Below are 21490 nucleotides of genomic sequence, written 5' to 3'. Positions count from 1 at the left end.
CATTTCTGAAGAAGGGTCTAGGCCCGAAGCGTCAGCCTTCCTGCTCCTCTGATGCTGCTTGGCCTGCTGTGTTCATCCAGCTCTACACCTTGTTATCTCAGATTCTCCAGCATCTGCAATTCCTACTATCTCTGCTGGTTTCTCTCTTCAGATTCCCACTTAACTTATGTTTGCAGCCATTTTTGTCGCTTGAAAAACGCACACACGCGCTGGAATTACAACAATCCATCCGTATATCTGAGTGCTGCACTGGAGCCTTTGTATGTTTTCATGCAAACTCAATTTTCTACCCTGTAAACTCAGCCTGCTGCTGTCATGACTGCAGTTACTAATATTTCAAAAGGATTTGCTGGACTGCTGTAACATCCAGCAATCTGCCATCCAACAGATTGCAAGGATTACTGAGCCATGCCTCCTAGGTGTAGAAATAGAGAAGGCCAATACTCAAATTAATCTGTAGTCTTACCTACTGGAAGTCACAGTCATGCTGTAGGTACAGGATTGGCATTGCACTGAACACTAGGCTAGGCAAGGCCTTGCAGAAAATAGTGACAAGTGGACTATACCAGTGTCAAAAACAAAGTGTTGGAGAAACTCAGCACATCTGGCAGCCTGTGTAGAGAGAAAAAGAGAATTAAAAACGTTCAAGTCCAGTAACCCTTTGTCAGAGTTGAAAATAGCTGAGAAATGGCAGTATTTATGCGGATGATGGAGAGACAGAGAGAGAGGCAGAGAGAGAGAGAGAAAAGAAAACACATTAAGAAGAAGTGTAAATGGTTGAAAAGGCTGTGCTGGGAGCAATCCAGACAAAACAGGACCATGGAGTGTGGGGTGTATTTACTATACACAGATGTTGGCATTAGTTGCTATTTCTGTGAAATACAAAATAGTTTGATATATAAATTTGGTTTGAACTATTTTTTTCTGTTAGTTTTATTTTTGTGTTGTGATTGAAAGGGCTAAAGCAACAGAGGTCAAGTAACAAATAGAAAGTAAGATTGGCGAATGGGGAAGTGAGTTTAAGGTTATTGGTTTTGCAGTTAAATGAATCAGTCAGAAAAGGATTGCCTAAATTTCCTATGGACTCCCTTTTCCAATCCGCCTCCTTAGTTCCTTCCCTTTAACTGAGAGCGCGAGCCAGGGTGCAGCTGGGAAGGTAAGCTTTTCTGTATAAAAACTTACCTCGTGCAGCAGTGGCCTTCTTGCTTTCAGCGGCGGGAGTGGTGAGAACGCGAGCCAGGAGTGAACTAACATATTCGGGCGTTGGCTAAACCTGAAACACTATACGTGTAAGTGTCTCCCACCCATCCTCCTCCTCTAACCAAAAAAGACTGTGTGGAGGCTCAGTAAGGTAAGGCTATTTTTTTTATTCTTCTGGAAATCTAGAGTAGAGGGAATGGAAGCTAGGGCAGTTGCATTCTCCTCTTGCAGGATGTGGTAAGGGTCACTGCTGGTGCCCCCTCTGAGTTCACCTGCGAGAAGTGCACCCAACTCCAGCTCCTCACAAACTGCGTTAGGGAACTGGAGCTGGAGCTGAATGAACTCTGGATCATTCGGGAGGCTGAGGGGGTGATAGAGACGAGTTATAAGGAGGTGGTCACACCCAAGGTACAGGAAAAAGGTAGCTGGGTGACTGTCAGGTGGGGGAAAGGGAATAGGCAGACAGTGCAGGGATCCCATGTGGCCATTCCCCTCAATAATAAGTATACCGTTTTGGAGACTGTTGGTGGGGGGGGCACCTACCAGGGGAAGGCCATAGCGGGCAGGTCTCCGGCACTGAGCCTGGCCCTGTGGTACAGAAGGGAAGGGGGGAGAATAGGAGTGCAATTGTAGTGGGGGATTAAATAGTAAGGGGCACAGACAGGTGGTTCTGTGGACACAAACAAAATGAACAGCTGGTATGTTGCCTCCCGGGTGCCAGGGTCCGTGACATCTCGGATCGTGTCTTCAGGGGATGGTGAGCAACCAGCAGTCATGGTACACATCAGTACCAATGACATAGGTAGAAAAAGGACAGAGAATGTGAAAAACGAGTACAGGGAGTTAGATTGGAAGCTGAAGTCCAGGACAAACAGGGTAGTTATCTCTGGATTACTACCAGTGCCACGTGATAACGAGGTAAGAAATAGGGAGAGAGTGCAGCTAAACACGTGGCTACAGGGCTGGTGTACGAGGGAGGGTTTCCATTATGTGGATAATTGGAGCATGTTCTGGGGAAGGCGGGATCTGTACAGTAGGGATGGGTTGCACCTGAACCGGAAGGGCACAAATATCCTGGGAGGGAGGTTTGCTCGAGCTGTATGGGATGGTTTAAACTAGATTGGCAGGGGGTGGAGAACCGGATTTGGAATTCAGAGGATTCAGCCTTCCAACAGACACAACAGGGAGTGAGGTTGTTAATAAAGAAATGCGGTCGATGGAGCGTAATTGTGGACACAGGGATGGTTTGAAGTGTGAATACTTCAATGCTAGAAGTACGAGAAATAAGGCGGATGAACTTAGAGCATGGGTCAGTACTTGGAACTACGATGTTGTGGCCATGACAGAAACTTGGGTAACTCGGGGATAGGAATGGTTGTTGGAAGTTCCGGGATTTAGATGGTCTAAAAGAAATAGGGAGGGTGGTAAAAGAGGCGGGGGAGTGGCATTGCTAGTCAGGGCTAGTATAGTAGCTACAGAAAGGAAGTTCGAGAATGATATGACTACAGAGTCAGTTTGGGTTGAGGTCAGGAACAAGAAAGGAGCAGTCACTTTGTTGGGGGTTTTTTACAGACCCCCTGATAGTTGCAGAGAAGTGGAGAAGCGGATTGGGAGGCAGATACTGGAAAGGTGCAGAAGTCACAGAGTTGTAGTTATGGGTGGCTTCAACTTTCCAAATATTGATTGGAAACATTTTAGTTGTAATAGTTTAGATGGAGAGGATTTTGTCCAGTGTGTTCAGGAAGGATTCCTGACAGAGTATGTAGATAGACCAACACGAGGAGAGGCCACTTTGGATTTGGTGCTTGGCAATGAACCGGGCCAAGTGTTAGACCTGTTGGTAGGAGAGCATTTTGGCGGTAGCGATCATAACTCTGTTACTTTTACGATAGTCATGGAAAAGGATAGGTACAGACAGCAGGGTAAGGTTTATAATTGGGGGAAGGGTAATTATAATTCTGTTAGACAAGAACTGGGTAACGTAACATGGGAACAGATGCTGTCAGGGAAGAGCACTATAGAAATGTGGAGATTGTTTAAGGAATGCATACTGCGTGTGATCGATATGTTTGTCCCTAGCAGGCAGGGAAGACGTGGTCAAGTGAGGGAGCCTTGGTTCTCGAGAGAGGTCGAATGACTAGTCAAGAGGAAGAAGGATGCTTATATAAGGTTTAGGAAACAAGGATTGGAAAAGGCTCTAGAGGGATACAAGTTAGCCAGGAAGGAGCTGAAGAAACGGCTTAGGAGAGCTATAAGGGGGCATGAGAAATCCTTGGCAGATAGGATCAAGGAAAACTCCAAGACTTTTTACATGTATGTGAGGAGAAAGAGAATGACCAGAAAAAGGGTAGGGCCGATCAAGGATTGTAAAGGGAATTTGTGCACGGAGCCTAAAGAGATAGGAGAGGTCCTTAATGAATACTTTTCTTCGGTATTCACAACTGAGAGGGACCTAGTTGTAGGGGAGGACAGTGTGAAACAGGCTGGAAGGCTAGAGGAGGTCAATGTTAGTAAGGAAGATGTACTAGGAATTTTGAGGAACTTGAAGATAGATAAGTCCCCCGGGCCTGATGGGATTTATCCAAGGATTCTATGGGAGGCGAAGGAAGAGATCACAGGGCCTTTAGCGATGATCTTTTCGTCCTCACTGTCCACGGGTATAGTGCCGGAAGATTGGAGAGTGGCAAAAGTCATTCCCTTGTTCAAAAAAGGGAATAGGGATAACCCCGGAAATTACAGGCCAGTTAGTCTTACTTCAGTGGTGGGCAAATTATTGGAAAGGGCTCTGAGAGATAGGATTTATGATCACTTGGATAGGCACAGTTTGATTCGTGATAGTCAGCATGGATTTGTGAGGGGTAGATAATGCCTCACAAACCTTATTGAATTCTTTGAAGAGGTGACCAAACATGTGGATGAAGGTAGAGCAGTGGATGTGGTATACATGGATTTAAGTAAGGCATTTGATAAGGTTCCCCATGGTAGGCTCATGCAGAAAGTAAGGAGGCATGGGATAGGGGGAAATGTGGCAGATTGGATTCAGAATTGGCTGACCCTGAGAAGACAAAGGGTGGTAATGGATGGAAAATATTCAACATGGTGCTCAGTTACAAGTGGCGTACCACCAGGATCAGTTCTGGGTCCTCTTCTATTTGTGATTTTTGTAAATGATTTGGATGTAGGAGTGGAAGGGTGGATTAGTAAGTTCGCGGACGATACGAAGGTGGGTTGAGTTGTGAATAGCGCAGAGGGCTGTTCTAGGTTACAAAGGGACAGTGATAGGATGCAGAGCTGGGCTGAGAAGTGGCAGATGGAGTTTAACCCTGAAAAGTGTGAGGTGATTCATTTTGGAAGGACAAATTTGAAAGCAGAATACAGGGTTAACGGAAAGATTCTTGGCAGTGTGGAGGAGCAGAGGATCTTGCGGTTCATGTCCACAGTTCCCTGAAAGCTGCCACCCAGGTGGATAGAGTTGTTAAGAAGGCGTATGGTGTGTTAGCTTTCATTAATAGAGGGATCGAGTTCAAGAGCCGTGAAGTTATGCTCCAGCTATACAAAAGCCTGGTTCGGCCACATCTGGAGTATTGTGTCCAGTTCTGGTCGCCTCATTACAGGAAAGATGTGGAAACGTTGGAAAAGGTGCAGAGGAGATTTATCAGGATGTTGCCTGGAATGGAGGGATGGTCTTACAAGGAAAGGTTGAGAGAGCTAGGGCTTTTCTCTTTAGAACAACGAAGGATGAGAAGTGACTTGGTAGAGGTGTATAAAATGATCAGTGGAGGTAGCTGTTACGAGGGGGCATAGTTTTAAAGTGAGTGGAGGTAGATATCGGGGAGACGTCAGAGGTCGGTTCTTTACTCAGAGAGTGGTAGGGGCGTGGAATGCATTGCCGGCGAGGGTAGTGGAGTCAGCCTCATTAGGGGCATTTAAGCGGCTATTAGATAGGCAAATGGATGATAGTATCAGGTTGGGGTGGAGGTTAGATAGACCTTAGGTTTAGGGTAAAAGTTCGGCACAACATCGTGGGCCGAAGGGCCTGTGCTGTGCTGTACTGTTCTATGTTCTATGTTCTTAACTGATTGCAAGTTTTAGCCCCTCCTGCTGGTCAGATTGTGCAACATGTAGCAGACCACCACAAATCATTCGAACCTACTGTACCAATCACTGCAGGTCTCCTCCTGACTGGTCCAGGCAATGCCAGTATTATTTCAATGTGACAATACTTTGCCGTGTCACATTTCATGTGATGCACACTGCTCATATTTACACGGATTAAGCACCAGAGTCAAGATCAGAATAGTCGGCAGATGCCCCTGGTCATCTAGTAGTCATAATGTGCTCTTCCTGTTGGATATGGGAAATTAGGGAGAGTTTCCATGTTACTAATGATTATGTCTGCAGGAAGTGTGTTTGGTTCCAAATCCTATCGGATCGCATGGATCAGTTGGAGCAGCAGTTAGAAACTATGAGGAATTTACAGGAGCCGGTGGTGTGATGGATGGCAGTTTCAGGAAGGCAGAAAAACCGCAGATGCAGTCAGGTAGATGGGTTACCTCCAGGAAAGGTAGGAGAGGGAGGCAAGGTAGTGCAGGATTCTCCTGTGGCTATCCCCATCTCAAACAAGTATGCTTTATTGGAAAATGTAGGGTTTGATGGACTCTCAGGAGAATGTAGCACTGACAGCCAGGTTTCTGGTACCAAGACTGGCTCTAATGTAACAAGAAATATGTGGGGTTCCAAACAATCAATTGTGATAGGACACTCTCTAGTTAGAGGCACAGACAGATACTTCTGCGGCCGACAATGATCCATCAGAATGGTGTGTTTCCTCCCTGGTGCCGGTATCAAGGATATCTCAGAGAGGGTACAGAATATTCAAAGGGGAGAGGGACCAGCAGCAGGTTGTTGTACACATTGAAACTAACAACATGGGAAGAAAAAAGGACAAGGTTCTGAGGAGAGAATATAGGAAATTAAGCAGGAATTTAAAAAGTAGGTCCTCAACATCAGTAATATCTGGATTATTCCTGGTGCCATAAACTAGTGAGATTAGGAATAGGAGCTTAGAGCAGATGAATGCATGGCTGAGGAACTGGTGTAAGGGAGAAGGATTCACGATTTTGAATCATTGGAATCTTTTCTCGGGTAGAAGTGACCTGTATAAGAAGGACAAATTGCACCTGAATTTGAAGGCAACTAATATGCTGGTGGGGTGATTTGCTCGAGCTGCTCAGGAAGATTTAAACTAGGAAGCTGAGGCGACCCAGGGAGGTATTGAGAAAGGAGAGCGGTCAGAGAGTGGTACAGTTGGGAAAAGGAGCAAGTCAAACAGTCAAGGCAGGGAGGAACAAAGCAGAGAATGAGGTAGGACAGATAAATTCAACTGTATTTATTTCAATGCAAGAGGCCTAACAGGTAACTCAGATAAACTCCGGGCATAGTTGGGAATTTGGGACTGGAATATCATAGTGATTACAGAAATGTGCTCAGGGACAGACACGACTTTCAGCTTAATGTTCCAGGGTATAGGTGCTACAGGAAGGATAGAAAGAGGGCCAAGAACGGAGGGGGAATGGCGATTTTGATTAGGGATAACATTACAGCTGTACTTAGGAATGATATTCCTGGGATTACTACCAGGGAAGATATTTGGGTGGAACTGAGAAATAAGAAAGAGATGATCACCTTATTGGGATTGTACTATACACTACCCCCCACCCCCCATAGTCAGCAGGAAATTGAGGAGCAAATTTGTAAGGAAATCTCAGTTATCCATAAGAATAATAGGATTCTAATTGTAGGGGATATTAACTTTCCAAACATAGACTGGGTCTGCCATCGTGTTAAAGTGTTAGATAGAGAGGAATTTGTTAAGTGTGTACAATAAAATTTTCTGACTCAGTATCTGGATGTATCTACTAGAGAAGGAGCTACTGACCTACTCTTGGGAAATAAGATAGGGCAGGTGACTGAGGTGTCAGTGGGGGAGCACTTTGGGGCCAGTGACCATAATTCTATTAGGTAAAAAATAGTGTTGGAAAAGGATAGACCAGATCTAAAAGTTAATGTTCTAAATTGGAGTAAGGCCAATTTTGACGGTATTAGGCAAGAACTTTCAAAAGTTGATTGGGGCCAGATATTCATATGTAAAGGGACATCTGGCAAGTGGGAGGCTTTCAAAAATGATATAATGAAAGTCCAGAGACAGTTCCTGTTAGGGTGAAGGGTAAGGTTGGTAGATACAGGGAATGCTGGATGACTGGAGATTATGGTCAAGAAAAAGAAGGAAGCATATGTCAATTATAGACAGCAGGGACTAAGTGAATCCCTAGAAGAGTGTAAAGGCAGTAGAAGTATATTTAAGAGTGAAATCAGGAGGGCAAAAACGAGACATGTGATAGCTTTGACAAATAGGGTTAATGAGAATCCAAAGGGATTTTAAAAATACATCAAGGGCAAAATGGTAACTGGGGAGAAAATAGGATCCCTTAAAGATCAGCAAGGCTGCCTACGTATGTAGCCCCTTGTTGAGATATTTGTATCACTGATAGCCAAAGTTGAGATGCTGGAAGACTGGAGGTTGGCTAACCTGATGCCACTTTTTAAGAAAGGTGGTAAGGAAAAGCCAGGGAACTATACACTGGTGAGCCTGACAATCAGTGGTGGGCAAGTGGTTGGAGGAGATCCTGAGGGATAGGATTTGCATGTATTTGGAAATGCAAGGAACCATTCCGGATAATCAACGTGGCTTTGTGCATGGGAATAATGTCTCACTTACTTGAGATTTTTGAACAAGTAACAAAGAGGATTAATGAAGGCAGAGCAGTGAACATGATCAATATGGACTTCAGTAAGGCATTCAACAAGGTTCCTCATGGTGGACTGGTTAGCAAGGTCAGATCAGGTGGAATACAAGGAGAACTAGCCATTTGGATACAGAACTGACTGGAAGATAGGAGACAGAGAGTGGTGGTGGAGGGTTGTTTTCAGACTGGAGGCCTGTGACTAGCGGTGTGCCACAAGGATCGGTGCTGGGTTCACTCCTTTTGTCTTTTATACAAATGATTTGGATGTGAACGCTGGAGGTATGGTTAATAAGTTTTCAGATTACTCCAGAATTGGTGGTTTAGTGGACAGCAAAGAAGGTTACCTCAGAATACAACGGGATCTTGATCAGATGGGCCGATGGGCCAGTGGGCCGAGGAGTAGCAGATGGAGTTTTACATAAATGTGAGGTGCTGCATTTTGGAAAGGCAAATCAGGGCAGGACTTGTACACTTAATGGTAAGGTCCTGGGGAACATTGCTAAGCAAAGATACCTTGGAGTGCAAGTTCATAGTTCCTTGAAAGTAGAATCACAGGTAGACAGGATAGTGAAGAAGGCATTTAGTATGCTTGCCTTTAATGGTCAATGTATTGAGTGTAGGAGTTGGGAGGTCATGTTGATGCTGTACAGGACATTGGTTAGACTGCTTTTGGAATACTGCATGCAATTCTGGTCTCCCTGCTGTAGGAATGATGTTGTGAAACTTGAAAGAGTTCAATAAAGATTTACAAGGATGTTGCCAGGGTTGGAGGGTTTGAGCTATAGGGAGAGGCTGAATAGGCTGGGTCTATTTTCTCTGGAGCATCGGAGACTGAGGGGTGACCTTGTAGAGCTTTATAAAATCATGAGAGGCATGGATAGGGTGAATCATAGAGAATCATAGAGAATCTCTACAGTGTGGAAACAGGCCATTCGGCCCATTGAGTCTACACAGATGCTACGAAAAGCATCCCACCCAGAATCAGCACCCGCCCCCAACCTTGCATTTCCCATAGCTAATGCACCTAACCTACACATATGTGGACACTATGGGCAATTTAGCATGGCCAGTCAACCTAACCTGCACATCTTTGGGCTGTGGGAGAAAACCAGAGCACCAAGAGGAAGCCCACGCAGACACAGGGAGAATGTGCAAACTCCGCACAGACAGTGCGAGGGTGGAATCGAAGCTGGGTCCCTGGCGTTGTGAGGCAGCAGTGCTGGAACTGAATATCTATGGTGGTCCGGAGTAAATGTTTGTGGATGTGGTGCCAATCAAGCAGGTTGTGACATGGTGGCTCAGTGGTTAGCAAGTCGCCCACCACAAACAAGTGTCCTGATGCAGCACACCATATTTAGTGCAATACTGGGTGCCCCACAGAAAGTCTAGCCCAGGTTCAGGGATTGAGAGGTGGTGGCAGAGAGGCAACTTGAGTTTGGGGAGACAGCATTACTTCTGGAGCCCAGAGTAGCAACCCTGCTCAACAAAAATTTACATTTCTACAGGGTCTTTAACATAACAAAATGTCCCAAGGCACTGAACCAATTAGGGAAAGGCGTTGTCAAAATGGTAGCTTTTCAAAGGAGGATGAAAGAGGGCCAGAGGAATTTAGGGAGGGAATAGCCAAAGTCTTTTCCCTAGGGTAGCGGAGTCCAAAACCAGAGGCCACAGGTTTAAGGTGAGAGGGAAAAGATTTAAAAGGGACCTAAGGGGCAACGTTTTCACCCAGAGAGTCATGCGTGTATGGAATGAGCTGCCAGACAAAGTGGTGGAGTCTGGTATAATTACAACATTTAAAAGGCATGTGGATGGGTATATGAATACGAAGGGTTTAGAGGGATATGGGCCAAATGCTTTAGGATATCTGGTCGGCATGGACAAGTTGAAGCAAAAGGTCTGTCTCCATGCTGTATAACTTTATAACTCTATGATGAGTCTTTCATTAGAAAGATGACTGGTGGAGAGTTTAACTAGAGGGTCCCATACATCAGGCAAGGAACAAGGTTGAGAAGGTGGAACCTTCGTGCTGACCTCAGTCTGTACAGGAATTGAACTTTCGCTGTTGGTGTCACTTTGTATTGCAAATCAGCTGTCCAGCGAACTGAACCCCCTTCATGCAGGTTTAGTGGTGTGAAGGGTTGGGGTGGGTGAGATTTGGAGAGGGAAAATGTTGCAGCAAATTGAGAGAGTGGCAGAGCAAAGACCTTGGTGGGAGGTGGTGCAGAAGCAGACATAAAATCAGCATGAAGTAACACAGAGCAGATGGTAGCCCTTAGTCTCACAGATCTGAGAAGGCCATTAAACTTCTTCTTATACTGTTGGGCATTCCTACAGACAACTGAGACTGCACCCACCCGGGTAGCAACCGCAGACCAAACTGGCATGGTATGGTGTCTTGACCTCTTCAGGCATCCTGTGGATGAGGACACCCTCCTCTGTACCGCTCCATACTTAAAGACCAACAGGTACCTAATCAGAAAGCAGGACATTAAATTCCTTTTCTCCGTCATATCCACCGCAAATATCACAAAGCATGCAGGGCAGCTCCAGACTGACAGTGCTTGTCTGGGTGTGCAATGGCATTTTAAAGATGGTGTGGTTGACAGGAACACTGCTCCAGTGCTCAGATATCTAAGCACTGGCAAGTTGTTCTGGAGACAGAGTGATACAGTTGGGCTATCATCGGATCAGAGGAATGTCATAGGGATGGGATTGCTAGTTACTTAATGAGGTGGGTTCGGGATGAAATTGCAAGAAAACTCATTATGCCCAACAGAGAGAAACCCTCCAAACATCTGGATATAAATACTGCTTAGCCAGCCCAGGGAGACAGTGAGCAAACTTTTTAGTTCTGCTGTTAGAAAATCCTCTTTCTCACTCTCTGCCCAAAAGCTGTTATCCGAAATATAGTCCCTTTGTTTATTCCCATGTCCGCTTTGTCTTTTCTCCTCAAGCTAGATAATATGCAGGCGACTTTCATCTCAATGTTTAACTTCCAGAAAGATGGGTTTGTTATTTTGATGATATTTAACTTCAAACCAAAATAGGTAATTTACTGATCACTATTTCATGAATTGGCTTAATTTGTGGTCAGGTGATCATTGCTGTTCCCTCAGCCAGTGCTTTTCCATGATTTTACTTTTTTAAACATTCAAGGAATGTCCCAGAAATTAAAATCAAACGATAATCAAAAGTTGATAGTCTATTTCTACAGCTATCGTGCCAGTTGGCAGAATCTTCCATTTTGCAGAACAAGTGTACACAAAGGCCTAAAAGCAGGATGGATTGGATTTTCTCATATGCTTACATTCTTAAAAACAAAATTTATGCATGCACAAGTCAAAAAATTGAACCTTATAGGATAGGCAGACAAGAAGTTCTCAGCCTGCCGGGATGTTTTGGCCTTAATTTCCAGATTTAAAGAGCATCCAGATGGCATTTCTGTCTCAAAGCAAAGCCAATTGCTTAGCCTCTGTTGGCTGGCCCACCTAACCCTGAAGATGTGTAATACAGAAAGTCGCCCCACAATTCAGCAATACCTCACTAGACGTTCTCATCTTCATAGAATCCCTACAGTATGGAAACAGGCCCTTCGGCCCAACAAGTCCACACTGACCCATTCCCCTAGAGCCCACCTAAACCCCACATCCCTGAACACTACAGGCAATTTAGCATGGCCGATCCACCTAGCCTGCACATCTTTGGACTGTGGGGGGAAACTGGAGCACCCGGAAGAAACCCACGCAGACACGGGGAGAATGTGCAAACCCCACACATCAGTCGCCCAAGGTTGGAATCGAACCCAAGTCCCTGGCGCTGTGAGGCAGCAGTGCTAGCCACTGAGCGACCATGCCACCATGGACCATCTTGGAGAATAGGTATATCATTTTTGGATCGATGGTAACAGAATGCCAATCTGACTGGCAAAGCCCACTGGCACCAATGAAACAACCAAGATCATTGCCCAGGGTTGGCAAAAGAGGATCTGACTCCAATGATGCAAAAGGATGAATTATCTCCTGTGCTCTGCCAGAGTATGCACGACCATCTACTCAATGCTTCATGCCCCTATGAGTCAGAGTTAGAATTGTGAGGTTGCCACAGCACAAGACTGCAAACAGGAAAGAAGCAAATTACTGCAGATGCTGGAATCTGTACTGAAAGCAAAAAAATGCTGGAAATCACAGCAGGTCAGGCAGCATTCATGGCAAGAGACCAAGCTAATGTTCTGAGTCTACATGACTCTTCTTCAGAGCTATGATGAATAGTCATCTAGACTCAAAACGTTAGCTTGCTGTCTGCTTATGGATGCTACCTGATCCGCTGTGATTTCCAGCAATTTTTTGTTTTCAATCCATCAGATATCACATGCACTGAATGATAGATATAATTAAGTGACTCACAATGTTGCACTACAGCCTGGCTCTCTCACATGTGCCAAAGTTTACAGTGAAATTCAAACAGATTTCAAACAAACTCTTGGATCAGCCACCATCAGGTCTCTGATCCTTCATTATAACAGGGAAAACTTTTAGAAATCTGAGCAGTTTTCTGAAAAGAATTGTTTGGAATAAGGCCAGAAAATCGCAAAAGCTATCTTCACTCTCACACAAATCTCAGTGACGCACATCATATAAAGCTTCAGATTTTATCAGTTGCTCTAACTCTGATGATGAAACAAAAGCAACATTCATTCAGAAGCTTTAATGGTGCAGATACCAAAGTCCTCCCTGCCCCAGACAGCTTTCCTGCTATGAGCCATTATGGCTGATCGTTGGGCAGGCTGATTTCCCTAGACCATTTACATTCCTTAGATAGCAATCCTAAAAACACAGAAAGGCCTTCTAAGACCCGTTCTGAAGGACCATAAGTCTCATTAAGTAGCATAATAGTGTGTTTCATAGGCAATTTAAACACATGCAATGTACAGAGATTATAAAGGTGGGATTATTCATCCCGCTGACAAAGTATCTTTATAGACGTTAATGTGAAAGCTTAACTTAGAGGGATGAGATATTTACAATGGATGTTTGCTCAAGTTGGTGGTCTATCAATGTGTTGTCATAGATCTTAACTCATTATCTTTAACCAACTGGATGATGAGTTTATGATTCCCAAATGGGTGGAAGGGTGAACTGGGAGGAGGATGCAGAGATGCTTCAGTGTGATTTCAGTGAGTGGGCAAATGTATAGTAGATGAAGTGGATAAATGTGAGGTTATCCACTTTGGTAGCAAAAACTGAAATGTGATAGATTGGGAAAATGGAAGATACAATGAGATCTGGAAGTCCTTGTACACCAGTCACTGACAGTAAGCATGCAGGTGCAATGGGTGATGAAGGCATATCGGCGTTCAAAGTGAGAGGATTTGAGTGTTTTTTTAAATTCCCTCTGAGACATGGGCATCACTGCTTGGCCAGCATTTATTTCCCATCTCTAGCTGCCCTTGAGAAGGTGGTGGTAAGCTGCCTTCTTGAGCTGCTGCAATCCATGTGCTGTGGGTAGACCCACAATGCCCTTAGGGATGGAATTCCAGAATTTTGACCCAGCAACAGTGAAAGATTGGCAATATGTTTCCAAGTCAGGATGGTGAGTAGCTTGGAGGTGAACTTGCAGATGGTGGTGTTACCATATATCTGCTGCCCTTGCCTTCTAGATAGAAATGATCATGGGTTTGGAAGGTGCTGTGTAAGGCTCTTTGGTGAATTTCTGCAGAGCACCTGTAGATAGTGAATACTGCTGCTCCTAAGTATTAGTGGTGGCGGGAGTAGATACTTGTGAATGTGGTGCCAATCAAGCAGGCTATTTTGTCCTGGATACTGTAAAGCTTGAATGTTGTTGGGGCTGCACCTATCCAGGCAAGTGGAGAGTATTTTGTCCTGACATGTGCCTTGATGGACAGGCTTTGGGGGCTTAGGTAGTGAGTTACTCACCACAGTGTTCCTCGCCTCTGACCTGCTCTTGTAGCTACTGTCTTTGTGTGATGAGTCCAGTTGAGTTACTGGTTAAAAGTAACACCAAGGATAGTGATGGTAGCACCATTGAATGTCAAGGGGCAGTGGTTAGATTGTCTCTTATTGGAGATGGTCATTGCCTGGCATTTATATGGCATGAATGTTTCTTGCCACTTGCCAACCCAAGCCTGGATAATGTCCAGATTTTCATCAGCAAACGTCTGCACTTCTAACCTTATGGAGGGAAGGTGATTGATGAAGCAGCTGAAGATGGTTAGGCTTAGGACACAACCCTGAGGAACCCGTGCAGAGATGAACAGAAGTAGGAGATAGCAAGACTGCAGATGCTGGAGTCAGAGACAACACAGTGTGGAGTTGGAGGAACACAGCAGACCAGGCAGCATCAGAGGAACAGGAAAGTTGACATTTTGGGTTGGGATCCTTCTTCAGAAATGGGGAAGGGGAAGGGAGCTGGGAAATAAATAGAGAGGCTAAGTGGAGCTGGGGAAAGCTGGGTGAGACGGTGATAGGTGAGTGCAGGTAGGGAGTAGTGGGAATTGGTCAGTGGGATGGGTGGGGCGGATAGGTGGGGAAGAAGATGAACAGGTTGTGTCAGGTCAAGGAGGCGGGGATGAGAGGAATGTTTGGATGTGGGATGAGGTTGGGGGGTGGGGAGATTTTAAAACTGATGAATTCTATGTTTAGGCCATTGGGCTATAGATTCCTGATGTGGAATACGAGGTGTTGCTCCTCCAGTTCGTGTGTGGTGTCTTTGTGGACATGTCACCCAGGGAGTGGGAGGAGGAGTTAAAATGGTTGGTGACCAGAAGGTGTTGTCGTTTGTCACATGCAGAGCACAGATGCTCCACGAAACAATCCCCATGTCTATGCTTGGTCTCACCGATGTAGAGGAGGCCACATCGGGAGCAACAGATACAGTATACCAAGTTGAAGGATGTACAGGTGAACCCCTGTTGTATATGAAAGATTAGCTTTGGGTCTTGGATAGAGGTGAGGGGGTAGGGGCAGGTGTAGCACCTCCTGTGGTTGCAGGGAAAGGTGCCGGGCATGGTGGGGTTAGTGGGGAGTGTAGAATGGACAAGGGAGTTGCAGAGTGAGCAGTCCTTATGAAAGGCAGATAGTGGTGGGGAGGGAAATATCTTTTTGGTCATGGGGTCAGATTGTAGGTGGTGGAAGTGGTGAAGAATGGTATGCTGGATGCAGAGGTTGGTGGGGTGTTATGTGAGGACGGGGGGATTCTGTCTTTATTGTTTTGGGGGGAGGAGGTTTCAGGGCAGAAGTGCAAGAGATGACGTTGAGGGCATTTTTGATCACCAGAGGGGGGATGTTGTGATCCTTGAAATAGGAGGACATCTGGGATGTCCAGGAGTGGAACACCCCATCTTAGGAGCAGATGTGGTGGAGGCGGAGGAGTTGGGAATAAGGGATCACATTCTTGCAGGAAGGTGGGTGAGAGGAGGTGTAGTCCAGGTAGCTGTGGGAGTCAATGGGCTTGAAATAGGTGTCAGTGTTGAGACGGTTACCAGAGATGGAGACTGAGAAGTTCAGGAAGGGCAGGGAGGTATCAGAGATGGTCCAGGTGAATTTGAGGTTGGGGTGGAAGGCATTAGTAAAGTTGATGAACTGTTCAAGCTCCTCATGGGAGCACAAGGCAGCACCGATACAGTCATCAATGTACTGGGGGTTAGTGCCAGTGTAGCTGCGGAAAAGGGACTGTTCCACGTATCCTACGAAGAGACAGGCATAGCTTGGCCCATGCAGGTGCCCATGGCCACCCCCTGAGTTTGTTGGAAGTGGGAGGAGTTGAAGGAGAAGTTGTTCAGGGTAAGGACGAGTTTGGTTAAGCGGATGAGGGTGTCAGTGGAGGGGGACTGGTTGGGCCTGTGGGAGAGGAAGAAGCGGAAGGCTTTTAGGCCTTCCACGTGGGGGGATACAAGTGTACAGGGATTGAATGTTCATAGTGAAGATGAGGCGTTGGGGGCCAGGGAATTGGAAGTCTTTGAGGAGGTGGATGGTGTGGGTGGTGTCCCAGAAGTAGGTGGGGAGTTCCTGGACCAGGGGGGAGAAAACAGAGTCAAGGAAAGCGGAGGTAAGTTCAGTGGGGCAGGAGCAGGCAGAGACAATGGGTCAGCCGGGGCAGTCGGATTTGTGGATTTTGGCAAGGAGACAGAAACGGATGGTGCTGGGTTGGGAAACGATGAGGTTGGAGGCAGTGGGTGGGAGGTCACCTGAGGTGATGAGGTTATGAATGGTCTGCGAGATGATGGTTTGGTGGTCGGGGTGGGGTCATAATTGAGGGGGCGGTAGGAGGAGGTGTCAGAGAGTTGGCGCCTGACCTCGACGATGTAAAGATCAGTGTGCCAAACCACTACTGCCCCCCCCACCCCTTGCCCGTGGGTTTGATGGTGAGGTTGAGGTTGAAGCGAAGGGAACAAAGGGCTGCATGTTCTGTGGGAGAGAGGTTGGAGTGAGTGAGAGGGGTGGAGAGGTTGAGGAAATCGATGTCGCAACAGCAGTTGGAAATGAAGAGGTCGAGGGAGGGTAGGAAGCTGTGGGGTGGTATCCAGGAGGATAGGGTTTGTTAGAGGTGGGAGAAGGGGTCGGCAGAGGGTTGATTAGATTCCCAATCAAAGAAATAGGTGAGGAGGTGGCGGAAGAAGAGTTCAACATCCAGACGTGAACGAAATTCTTGTGTGGGCTGAGGACTGACGGTTCATCCTCAGTGAGGAGGAGGTCTGGGGGGTGGATGGTGAAGACCCGGCAGGGCTTGGGGCTGGGACTGGGTGTAGAGCTGGTTGCAGAGCTGGAGCTGGGAGTGGGGGTGGAGATTGTCTCAGGAGCGGAAGTGACATCATCAGCGTCAGCGGCAGAAGTCACATCATCGGCGTGAGGATGTCTTGGGGATACCTTGGTGAGACCACACTGGGAGCATTGTGTACAGATTTGGTCTCCTCATCTGTAAAGGATGCTATGGAAGGAGTGTAACAAATATTTACCCGGTTGATTTCTGGGACGGAAGGACTGACACATGAAGTCAGACTGGATCAGTTAGGACTATATTCACTGAGTTTAGAAAAGAATTAATTGGAAATGGGTTTGGGTTTGTGAAGGAAATCTCAAACCAATAAAATTCTGAAACGGGACTAAACAAAGTAAATGCAGCAAGGATATTGCTGATGACCAAGGAGCCCAGAACCAAGGGTCAGAGTCTAAGGATATGAGGTAGGCCATTTAGAGCTGTGATTACTCAGAGAAAGCGAGAGAGCTGGAATTCTCTGCCACAGAAAGTGGTTGAGGCCAAAATATTGAATTTTTTAGGAAGGAGTTAGGCATATTTCTCAGTGCTAAAGGGTATGGTGAGAAAGTGGGATGATCAGCCATGATCATATCGAATGGTGGAGCAGATTTGAAAGGCTGATTGGCCTACCCAGCTCCTAGTTTTATGTTTCTAAGCTTCACTTGGAGAAATTCCTATGGCTAACTTCCCAAGACCGCATAACATCATTTTTACCCTCTGTCCCAGAAGATCTTTCTCTCTTCATGGGCTTGAACTTAGGGTGTTGCCTAGATTATCCACCTAAGTTTTCCGCAACTGTTGGCCCATTCTACTTCCATTTTGTAGCTTTCTAGCCATGATCAGTGGCTTTGGTCTGTGCTTAATATTGTCCCAGCTCTTCAATGCTAACCTACCAGTCTGGAACTTCAAATCATGGCTGCTGTATTGTCTTCACCAAGAAGCTTAAGCATGTTACCTGTCAGTCTGGTTAAGTATTCAGCAATTGCATGCTTGCTCTAATTCCCCTTCCTGGTTCTCTAGTCATCAGAAACTTCTTACTCAAAAGTTCTGAAATTTCCTCTCACTTCATCCTCTGCCCTTCCACCCCAGTTTGCCAAAGACTCAACTCACTTCAGGAAGGGACCCTGAGGAACAGATGCGCTCTGTCTCACTATTGTCACCTGCTTTCTGAAGCCTTGCTAAAAAAGTGTATACCCCATCAGGTACAAACCTGAAACGGTTGGATCTGTGAACACATTTTTTCTGCTTTGCAGTAACAAGATTGTGACCATAAATATATTTCCATAAATATATTTATTTCTGCTAATGAATGTGAGAGATGTTGCCGGAATCAAGATTGGGAAACCGGACCCCCTAAAAGGCCAAACTTTAACGTGGTGTTAGCAAACTGAATTTCAGCCTCTTGCCCAATTGATTTCTCCCTTTCACCCTTCTAAACACTGCAGTCAGGCCTGGAAGATTCTGCCCAATACATTTATTTACTTAATGGCTTATAACACCTCCCCAAACCACCACTGTGATTGAAAAATTTAGTAAGAGGGTAACTTCCACTAGGTTTATTGCAACATTGAATTAAAACCTTTTTATCCTAAATGTCTGTAGTATGGCTATTCATAGGAAAGTGCAGCATGGCAGAAGGTTGCTGCTCTTCAACAAATGCTGCTTATAAGTATTAAAGCAGATATTCTTGACACAGGGCAGATGTGAGCCATCAGTTGCAATGTTTCCATTCCCTTTTGAGCCTTTAATCTGCTTTCTGCAAGAGAAAAGTTGTTCACAATCTTGAATCAGTATGGGCAACGGTGCTGAATACCAAAGCAGAGCTGAAGTGTAGCCCTTCCACCATTAGAATTCGGGGCATCATTTAGCCAAGTGAAGAGCAACCTGAGTGAAACTGGGGTCATTGTTAGTGTGGAGATGGTAGTGATGCACATGGTTAAAAGGGAAAATCGGCCAATAGCTGGGCTAAGACTTTATATACAGCTAGCTTCCTTTGCATCATGAAGGCCGATAATTGTAATGTTAGAACCATTTTGCCAGAGTTCCTCAGGTCAGTGTCCAGTACCTATAAGAAGGAAAATCTCCATCTCAAAAAAAGCCAAGGACATCTAAGGAGGTAAGGAACAGCATAAAATTGAAAGAAAGGGCTTATAAAAATGCAAAGAACAGTATAGATCCCATGAATGGAACAAATCCAAAGACTAATACAGTGCCACAATGTGGCTTACAAGAGCAGTTTAAAGGGTTATGAAAGGAAACTTGATAGGGACATAAAAGGCAATGAGAGATGTTATAGTTAAGAGTACTTTTGCCTCACTGAAGGCCAAGAGTGGGAATATTGTCAATGCCTATGAGGATGTCCAATGGTATTTGGGGTTCAGGTGCATAGCCCTTTAAAATGCCATGAACAGGTGCAGAAAACAGCTAAGAAGTCTATTGGAATACTGGCATTCATATCTAAAGGGTAGGAGTACAAGGATGCAGTCATTACGCTGCAGTTATACAAAACCCCAATTAGATCCCACTTCGAGTACTGTGAGCAGATCTGGGCACCACACTTTAGGAAGGATGTTATGGTCCTGGAGGGAGTTTCATGCAGGTTTACAAGCATGATATCTGGACATCAGGGGTTAAATTATAAAAAGGAATTAGGCAAATTAGACCTTAATTTTCTAGAATGTAATAGGTTAAGGGGTGATCTAATCAAGGTCTTCAGGATATTAACAGGGAAAGACAAAGTAGATAAAGATAAACAATTTCCACTGGTTGACGATTCTAAAACCAGGGGACATTGTCTCAGAATTAGGGCAAGGCCATTCAGGAGAGAAGTTAGAAAACACGTCAATATGGAAAGAGTGGTGGACGTTTGGAACTCTCTTCCTCAAAATGGCAGTCAATGTTACACTTGGAGATATTTAAAAGGAATTATTTTCAATTTTTGGCTATTTTCAGTGTTCCCACTACATTGTAAATACAATTGTATTTATTCGTATTTGTATTTTATTCTCAAACAGAATTTGCTGAATTAATCACAAATAAGCAAATATGCACTCTTTCCCAAATGTAAAATGTTATCTGTGTTGCTCAGATTATTCAACTTGAATTAGTATGCATCCAATGTCACTTTGAATTGTTCAGGTCAACAGGAAGATCTAATAAAAGGACTGTGATTAGAGATTATTTTTATTATTTCCAAATATAAACAGTGCCAAAAGATCTTTACTTCAATTACTCCTCCCTGGCCACGGGAGAGGTGTCAGAGGACTGAAGGACAGCCAGTGTGGTACCATTATTCAGAAGGAAGCAAGGTAAAAACCATGAAACTACAGGCCAGTCAGTCTAACCTCAGTGGTGGAGAAACTATGAGAAACAATTCTGAAGGACAGAATTAATCTGCATTTGGAGAGGCAGGGATTAATCAAGAATAGTCAATATGGTTTTTTAAAAAAGGGATCAGGTCTGATCAACTTGATTGAACTTTTCAAAGAGGTGACCAGGTGTTCAGTTGAGGGCAATGCATTCGATGTAGTGTACTTGGGCTTCAGCAAAGCTTTTGTTAAGTCCCGCGAGGATGATTATTAGCAAAGGAGAGTGCCAATTGGATTTAAGAAAATTTGGCTAATTGGATCCAGAATTAGCTGAGTGGCAGAGGGTGATGTTCAATGGGTGTTTTAGTGACAGTAGGGACCCATAAGAATCTATATGGGTGCTCTTGCTGTTTGTGGTATTTATAAATAATTTAGACTTGAATATAGGAGGGTTGATCAGTAACTTCTCAGATGATACAAAAATTGTTACAGTGGTAAATAGTGAAACTAACCTTAGATTACAGAAGGATATAGACTTGATGGTCAGATGGGCTGATCAGTGACAAATGTAATTCAATCCGGATAAATGCAAGGTTAGTTAACACTCGGGCAAGACAAACAGGCAAGGGAATATATGGTGAACAGCAAGACCCTCGGAAGTACCAGAATCAGAGAGACCTTGGTGTACATGCCCACTGGTCCTTTCATTTGGTAGAACTGGTAATTAAAATGATTAAGGTGACATATGAGATTTTATTAGCTGAAGTGTAAAGTTTAAGAGTAGGGATGTTATGCTGGAACTATATAAAAAGTTGGTCAGGTCACAGTTAGAGTATTGTGTGCAGTTTTGAAACCCAAGTTATAGTAGGAATATGATTGCACTGGAGAGAGTGAAGAGTAAACTTAACAGAACCTAGCCTGGGCTGTAAAGTTTCAGTTGTGAAGAAAAATTGGATAGACTGCGGTTGATTTCAATGGAGCAGAGGAGATTGAAGGGTGGACGTGAATGAGATGTATAAATTTATAAGAGTCGTAGACAGGAAGAAACATTTTCCCTAGTGAAGCAATCAGTGCAGGGGGCATAGATTTAAAGTCAAGGGCAGGGGATGTAAGGAATTTTTTTTCACCCAGAAGGTGGTGGGTATCTGGAACTCACTGCCTTTAACGGTGATAGAGACAGAAACCTGCATAATACTTAAGAAGCATTTAAATGTACACTTACAATGCCAAAGCATATAAGGCTATAGGCCAAGTGCTGGAAAATGGGATCAGAATAGTTGATCAGAGATAGTAGGAACTGCAGATGCTGGAGAATCCGAGACAACAAGGTGCAGAGCTGGATGAACACAGCTGGCCAAGCAGCATCATAGGAGCAAAAAGGCTGACGTTTCGGGCCTAGACCCG

The 21490-nt window shown here is 44.9% G+C and overlaps 1 protein-coding gene across 1 annotated transcript in view; it reads left to right on the top strand.

The window, feature by feature from the left end:
- The window catches only part of ntrk2a (neurotrophic tyrosine kinase, receptor, type 2a), a 227657-nt gene that overhangs the window by 141287 nt on the left and 64880 nt on the right, over positions 1 to 21490 (top strand). The gene's annotated exons all lie outside the window — the stretch shown is intronic.

Source organism: Rhincodon typus, chromosome 3 (genome assembly GCF_021869965.1).
Source record: "Rhincodon typus isolate 14 chromosome 3, sRhiTyp1.1, whole genome shotgun sequence".
NCBI lineage: Eukaryota > Metazoa > Chordata > Chondrichthyes > Orectolobiformes > Rhincodontidae > Rhincodon > Rhincodon typus.
The sequence above is the reverse complement of the archived record's forward strand: the minus strand, read 5'-3'. Positions and strand labels throughout refer to the sequence as shown.